The sequence below is a fragment of the Mobula hypostoma genome, chromosome X2, assembly GCF_963921235.1.
Source record: "Mobula hypostoma chromosome X2, sMobHyp1.1, whole genome shotgun sequence".
Taxonomy (NCBI): Eukaryota; Metazoa; Chordata; class Chondrichthyes; order Myliobatiformes; family Myliobatidae; genus Mobula; species Mobula hypostoma.
In genome coordinates this window covers 5,650,843-5,659,508 of record NC_086129.1, presented here as the reverse complement: position 1 = coordinate 5,659,508, position 8,666 = coordinate 5,650,843, and positions in this window count along the sequence as shown.

Sequence of the window (8,666 nt, the reverse complement as noted above, 5' to 3'; positions counted from 1 at the left end):
GCCGACTGAAGCCAGTGGTGTACGCATATCGAACGCTTACTCCGGTCGGACAAGGATATACAACATGCGAGCAGCATCTGTTAGCAATTTTTTGGACAGTCAACCATTTCACAAATGCCGTGGTTTTCAATCCACTGAATATTTTAACAGTGGATACTCCAAATGGATGGTCGTATCGAAGATGGAACAGTCAGTCAAACTCGACTAGTCCGATGGACATTGTTATTATAGGATCGTAATGTCGTTGGTAACAGTGTTAACAGTACAAACAAGCTCGCAGACAATTTAACTTACCGGGTGAACCTCATGAGTGTCAGAAGACAGTAGTAGAAGTACAGAATGGACCATTTATTCCCATATTAAAATCAGGAGAGGAAAATAAAGTCATTCGACCAGGAAATTCCTCTTTAAGTATATTTGTTGCTTGATCAGTTCAGGGTGGAGAGAGACATACAGGATGTGGTAGATATATATATAGAGGGTGAGGAAGGAGTAGAGATGGAAAGTGTTGCAATCACGTTACCCAAAAAATGAGGGCACAAGCAACAGAGTTTGCTGCTATAGCTTTTGTTGTCAGCATCCAGGCAGATATCCTTCAGAATCAGTCATACACTCAGATAGTATGGATTCTTGTAACAGTTTGACTGAATATTTACCGGAATGGGAGGCGAGCGGTTATGTCTGAGCAGATCGTAAACCTTTACCATCAGCACCCTTGTTGAAGTAGATACTTGAGACGGCAAGATGAAAGACGGATGGAGTGAAAACCGCGAAGCTCACTGAAGGACATCCCCATGAGGGAACAGGAAGGCTGATGGGTTCAACAAAAACTGACAGCAAGATGTGGGGAAATGGAATCCAGATATAGAGGGAGGGGCGACACTGAAACCAGCAAACCGTATGTCTATAGACATAGTCACGGTACAGCAACAGGACCAGGAGTTAGCAAAGGTACAGAGAGGAGAGAATTCTGCATAGTATAGGAAATATCCGGGAATACAGATACAGAATGGGATTGTACTCAATAATGGTAGATTTGTGGTGCCAGACGGTGAAAGAAACCAGATGACGCATTGGGAGCAGGACATCTTTGGGCACAGATAGTACTATGGGACAGCTGAATAAGCTGCGACCGTGGCTGAAAATGAGAGGAGATGTAGAACATGATGGTCAGAATTGTTTGATTTGGGCCCAGTATAACCCAGATAAATCGGATAGAAAAGCAGTTTCAAGACACACCATGGTTTAACATGCAGATCGATATTTTAGGATCTTTACCTCCATCCCGAAGTAGACTGAAATATATCCCAGTGACAGTGGATATTTTCAGCAAGTGGGTCGAGACTTTCCCTACTGGTAACAGCCAGGATTTTGTTGGAGACAGTTGTTACACATTACGTCCTGCTTCAGGAGAAAAGGGCTCCAGCTCAACTACAATTTCATTGTGAATGTAATGATGCTGTTGTCATGGATACAAATCAGAAAGGAGGCCATGTGTTAGCATGTGTCCCAGGCAACTCAAACCCAGTCGCTCCGGAGCTCCAAGATCTTCAGTGTGTACAGTACCTTGTCCCATGGTGGGGTCGACAGCAACTGATACCAGAACCGTTGCAGTGCCAACTATTCTTAGTGCATTTTGTGATGAGAGTTAGACAGATACAAAGGGAACCGGACTTGTATTAGAAGAAACAGCAATACGAATTACTCTCGTACCAAGAAATATATTTTCTCTAGTAGCAGAATAAGTATTTTGCATCAGTCTTCAATGCAGACGACACTACCAGTATGCAGGAAGTTCGAGAGTGTCAGGGGCAGAATTGGCGCAGTTGTTGTTTGCCAGAGAAGATGTTTGGGAAGGTGAAACGTCTGAAGGTAAATAAATCGCCTGGAATAGAGGACTACATCCTATGTGCCTGAAAGAGGTACCTGAAGAGATCGTGGAGAAATTAGTAATCATCCTTTAATTCTCACAATATTCTCGAATGGATCCTGAGCATTAGAAAATTGCAAGTGTTACCTCACTCTTTCAGAAGGCAGGGAGGCAGAAGAAAAAAGGAAATTACGAGCTAGTTAGCCTGACCTCAGTGGTTGGAAAGATGTGGAGTCTATTATTGAGGATGAGGTTTCCGGGCACTTCGCGGCACACGAGAAAATAGGCCAAAGTCAGCAAAGATTTCGAAAGGAGAAATCGTTCCTGAGAAGTTTATTGGAATTTACAGTTCAAAGTGCATGTAATATGAAAGTATGTATAAATTATACAACCTTGAGATTCGTCTCCTTGCAGGCAACCACAAAACAGGAAACTGTAAAAAGCATAAAAATTCTGTGAAACACCCAAGGTGCAGAGAGATAAATAAAACAAATCACGCAAACAATAAAAGTGAACAAATGCATTCGGAATGAAAGTGAGGCCAGAGACAGGAAGTCTGGAGTAGCCGGAACAGGCCACAGCCTCAGGCTCGGTTCACCACAGAGGCGAGTAAACATCGTGGAGCAGCTTGTAGAACCAGCCTGACCCGTATCTCTGGTCAGGACACCCTGCGTTTTCAATCTATCTAGTCTGGCATTTAAGTCGTCCAAACATCAGTTCCTTCCTTGCTCTCCGATCCTGGCCCTGTCGCATCGATGCACACTGGGCCGGGATCTCTCCGCCACGTTTCGGCCCCTTCCTGACCTTTCCAAATCAGTCTGGGGCTTAGATTGACCAAACCTCGCTCACGGTTTAGGTGTACGGGTCTCGAATCTACTTCCGCTCCGTTCCGACTTCCTGGAGGAAATAACAAGTATGATACACAAAACAGCGTCAGTGATTGCTGTGCATATAGATTTTCAGAAAGCATTGGCAAGTTGCTGTACATCAGGCTATTTAAAATATGAATCCATGCTAATGCAGGAAAGGTACGAACATGAATAGAAACAAGAGAAAATCGGCAGATGCTGGAAATCCAAGCAACACACACCTGGCCAGTCGAGTTCCTCCAGCGTTTCGTGCGTGTATCATGGAGAGGAGATTGGCTAACTGGGAGAAGGCAAAGAATTGGCATAAGGACAGCCTTTCCTTGTTGACTGTCAGTGACTGGTGTTGTGCCGCAAGGGTCGGTGATGGGTTTGCTTCTTTTCACAATTTATAGCAGCGACTTGGATGAAAGAATTGACGGCTTTGGGGCCGCGATTGCGGACGATAAGAAGACAAGTACAAAGTAAGTTTTATTATCTACGTACATATATGTTACCATATAGAACCGTGAGATCCATTTTCTGATATGCATGCACATTAAATATAAAGAAAATTAACCATAACAAAACCAGTGAAAAAATTGCCCAACTTGGGCACTCAGCGAGAAGGCAGAAGACAACAAACTGTGTAAACAGAAAAATAAATAAATAAATAAATAAATAAGCAATAATATCGAGAATATGCAGTGAAAAGTCCATTAGTTGCAAAATCCATTCAATGATGGAGCGCGTGAAGTTGAGTTGTAAAGTTATCTCCTCTAGTTCAAATGTCTAACGGTTCAGGCTGTTCGATTTCTGTTTATTTTCTGAACCTTTGAGTTCATGAATGAGACGAGATTTAATCATATCTATAGTTCATTATAGAGTACAGACTGTTCTACCGCTTTCTGCCAGTAAGTGGCGATGAAACGTCAGATACTGTGAAAGATGCAGGAGTTTCTTAAAAAGTACAAACCTTATTTTTTTTTAAAGCATTATTTGACCGTAAACAGTGGTTTCCAACAAGGGGTAACAACGATTCTTGAACTGGTTGTGTGAGTTCTGAAGCTCCTGTACCTTTTTCCGATGTCAGCAGGGTAAAGTGAGAATTACCTTGGTGTTGGGGATAAAAGGATGGAAATTGCTTTCTGTGACAATATTTCACGTAGATGTGCTGACTAGGGGAGAGGGATTTACCCCTGACAATATTTCATGTAGATGTGCTGACTGAGGGAGAGGGCTTTACCCGTGATGGACAGGACGAATTTGTTCCAGTTATACCTTTGAAACTATAAACTAATTCAAAGGAAGATTGCTACCTGTGCCAGCTGCCAGTGAAGGTAAGAATGGGATATTTTGACAGATCAAAGTGTGGCTGCGAATTTGGTGCGAATGGGCGGGACTTCAAATTCTTGGAACACCAGCGAACCTAGGACCTGTACAAAAGGGATTGTTTACACCTGAAATCGAGGGGGACTAATATCCCCTCGAGTGGGTAGGTTTGCTGGAGTTGTTCGAAAGAGTTGAAACTAATTTGGCAGCGGATGAGAACCGGAGTGATGGGGCTGAGGAGCGTGTAGTTGGTTGACAAACAGCGGCAGTGTGAAGATGCACTCTTCAATACAAGATCTTCAGATGGGATGGGGAGGCTGTGTAGGTAAAAATGATATCAAATCTTCGAAAGAGGCGTATGGCACTGACTTGACGGAGGGGACTACTTATGCAATCACTGTAGAGAAAAGGTTTTTTTTTGTTTTCTGTCGATGAGTGTCGGAAAAAGCCGAATTAAGTACACTGTGATTCAATGTTGTAAATCAATAAAATGTGAAATAAATTATGGCTGAGGGTGTGTTGTATCTGATAACTGTTTGAGCTCGATATTAAATGAAGAACATTCAATGGGAATAAGGTTTGAATGCCACAATAAAGATCTTCTCTGGATGTATATGGGGTCCTGGTGAGAGCGGACATGGGTCTGGTCTCCCTCCCAGAGTCAGCCTGTGGGATGAAGGGAATGAATAGAAGTTTCCCAGGTGGATTTGAGGGCTGAGGTAGTGTCCTCGGAGAGATTACACTGACTGGGACTGTCTCAGAATGAGAGAAATAACAAGTGGTCTGACTGAGACAGACACAGTCTCACAGAGTATGCGCAGGAATGATACTTCCCCTGGCTGAGATGAGGAACCAGGTCTCACAGACTGAAAATCCAAGGTCATCTCAGCAGGACTGATATGAGGAGATTTCTATTTAATTAAAAATGTCATGGTCCGGTCTGAAGTCCGCATTCCGGTTCACGGTCCGGTCCGCGGACTCCGGACTCCGGGTCTTCCAGCCGTCCCTTGTTTCGGTTGGACTTAAACGTGAGAGCCTGATGCTCATCTTGGGGCTGGGAATATAAGTGGCCCTGGGATCGAGTGTGGTTGCTGGTTCTTCTCGTCAGTATCCCCTTGGAACAACCCACTGGTGGAAGCTTAGCGCAGTCATCGAGATATGGATTCAGCTGCTCCACAGCCTGCCGAGGTTATCGGCCGCATCGAGTCTTGGTGTCACTCCGGACCTAGCTCCCTTCCTGTCCCTTGCCTCCGCCGGGTAAGCCTGACCGGTTGCCGTTAACCTTTGGTTGGTTCTGTCCCTTCCTTTCCCTTGCCTCCGCCGGGTAAGCCAGGCCGTCTTGCCGTTGCCCTGTGGTTGGTTCTGTCCCTTCCAGTCCCTTGCCTCCGTCGTGTAAGTCAGGCCATTTGCCGTTACCCTACGGTTGGGTCTATCCTTCCCTGTCTTTGCCTCCGTGGCGTAGAGTCCCGCGTCCTGCCCAGGAGTTGCTTCGAAGTACCCTTGACCCGTCACGTCTTCGTCTAGTCTCCAAGAACCCTAGCCTTGTCACGTCTTCGCCTGGTCTCCAAGAACCCAAGCCTCGTCACGTCTTCGCCTGGTCTCCAAGAACCCAAGCCTCGTCACGCCATCACCTAGTCTACAGGCACCCTAGCCTCGTCATGTCCTGGGTTCAGGGTCTTTGTCCAGTCTCTGGCTCGGAGTCCACGCCCAGGCTCCTTATTCCCAGTCCCTCGTTCTGGTCCTGCTTCCCTAGCGAAGTCTGTGTTCCTGTCCCAACTCCTGGTCTGCGACCCGTCCCGTCCTTTATTTTTGTGCTGTCCTGTTGTCAGTGCTTCAGTGTCTGTGTCTTGCATTTGGGTCAGCTCCCAGCGCCCACCTTATGACAAGAAAGCAAATTTGGAAGCTCAGCGCTGATAGGAACGGTGCAGTAAAGTGGCGCGGAGATGGAAGATCAGCCATGTTCTGAGTGAAGGGTAGAACAGGCGCGAGAGCCCGAACGGCCACAGACCCTCCTGGCTCTGATTTTAAAAAGCACGAGTTTACCATTGCGCCCTGTTGTCCCTTGGCTTTCAGCTTGTCAATTTACACAAGGGATCAGTGAGCTATCCGGAGATCCGTCGGCAGCCGCTGAGGGGCACCTCCCGTCTCCCAGCAGCACGGGACAGGTCTGGGAGGAGGCTCCGGACAGGACTCCATGATCCATGGCGAGAATAGGCCAGACACCACCCGTGTAGCTGTAGCATCTCACGGAATCTCCGCCAATCTCCTCAACTCTGCCATTGGAAGGATTCAACACCCCGGCAGTTGTTGCAACCACAATGACACCACAATTGTCGGCCGTATCTCGGGTAATGATGAGTTTGAGTACAGAGAGGAAATTAAGAACCTGGTGGCCTGGTGCGAAGACAATAACCTATCCATCAATGTCAGCAAGATGAAGGAATTGGTTGTTGACTTCAGAAGGAGTAGCGGACTGCACGAAACCATTTACATCGGTGGTGCGCAAGTGGAACAGGTCAAAAGCTTTAAGTTCCTCGGGGTCAATATCACAAATGACCTGACTTGGTCCAAGCAAGCAGAGTTCACTGCCAAGAAGGTCCACCAGCGTCTTTACTTCCTGAGAAAACTAACTAAATTTGGCCTGTCCCCTAAAACCCTCACTATTTTTTATAGATGCACTGCAGAAAGCATTCCTCAAGGGTGCATCACAACCTGGTATGGAAGTTCTCCTGTCCAAGACCGGAAAAAGCTGCAGAAGATCGCGAACACAGCCCAGCACATCACACAAACCAATCTTCCGTCCTTGGACTGACTTTACACCGCACGCTGTCAGAGCAGTGCTGCCAGGATAATCAAGGACACGACCCACCCAGCCAACACACATTTCGTCCCTCTTCCCTCCGGGAGAAGGCTCAGGAGCTTGAAGAGTCGTACGGCCAGATTTGGGAACAGCTTCTTTCCAACTGTGATAAGACTGCTGAATGGATCCTGACCCGGATCTGGGCCGTACCCTCCAAATATCCGGACCTGCATCTCGGTTTTTTCTTTTTTTGCACTACCTTACTTCCATTTTTTTTCATTTTCTATTTATGATTTATAATTTAAATTTTTAATATTTACTATCGATTTGTACTTCAGGGAGCGCGAAGCGCAGAGTCAAATATCGCTGTGATGATTGTACGCTCTGGTATTAATTGTTTGGCGACAATAAAGTAAAGTAACCTTTACACGAAGTGCCGTGCCCGATCTCCGGCCTCTCCCCGAGTCCACTCGCTCCCGGTTCCAAAGTCCGGTCCGCGCTGAACGCTGTGTCCCGCCCACTGACACTCCTCAGCCAATGAGAGCATGCTTCTCCCAGCGGTGCTCGCTGATTGGCTGTGGGTGTGTCTGAGGACGGATTGTTGCCGGGAGACGGAGATGTCAGTCTCAGTTTGTTCTCAGAATCAAAGGAAGTTCCCCGAAGCTTAAAGTTCAAAGTAAATTTTATTGTCAGAGTACAGATAAGTCACCACGTACAACCCCGGGATTCATTTTCCTGCGGACATACTCTGAAAATACGTAGAATAGTAACTATTACAGAATCAGTGAAACAACAAGCAGAGTACAGAAGACAACAAACTGTGCAAATTAAAATCTTAATAAATAGCAATAAATAACGAGAACATGAAATAACAGCAGTGGCTGCCGGTGGATCTCCGGAGCTCTCACCGCTCCCCTGTGCAATCTGATGGGCTGAAGGCCAAGGGAGAACAAGGGGTAAAGGTAAACTCGTGCTTATAAATAAGAAACAGGTGCCGGCGTTGCCATTCGGCCCCTCATGTTGATTCTGCCCTTTACTGAGAATCTGCCTCATCTTTTACCTGAGGGCCAATTTCCTGCAACTTTCCCATCATCACTTAGCCCCTAAATATGTCTTTTAAATTTAGAATCCTTGTGAAGAAAATTCCAAAGATTCATTGCACTCTGGGTGAGAAATTTCTCCTTAGCTCAGTCTTGCTGAGGTGAGCTCGGAGTTTGAGTCTGTGACGCCTGGTTCCACACCCCAGCGGGAGGAAATATTATTCCTCCCGCAACCCTGTCAATATGCTGTGAGACTGTGTCTGTCTCTTATTTCTGTGATTCTGAGACAGGCCCAGTGAGATCATTCATTGTGGGAGCCTCTCAATGGATGGGCAAGTGAGTGCAATTATCCTCTATTGTTCAAGAGCCTGATCATTGAGGTGTAGTAACTGTTCCTGAAACTGGTGTTGCGAATCTTTGGTTCTGTCTTCACTAAGGAGGACATAAATAATCTTCCAGAAATAGTAAGGGACAGAGGGTTCAGTGAGATGGAGGAACTGAGGGAAATACATGTTAGTAGGGAAGTGGTGTTAGGTAAATTGAAGGGATTGAAGGCAGATAAATCCCCAGAGCCAGATGGTCTGCATCCTAGAGTGCTTAAGGAAGTAGCCCAAGAAATAGTGGATGCATTAGTGATAATTTTTCAAAACTCGTTAGATTCTGGACTAGTTCCTGAGGATTGGAGGGTGGCTAATGTAACCCCAATTTTTAAAAAAGGAGGGAGAGAGAAACCGGGGAATTATAGACCGGTTATCCTAACGTCGGTGGTGGGGAAACTG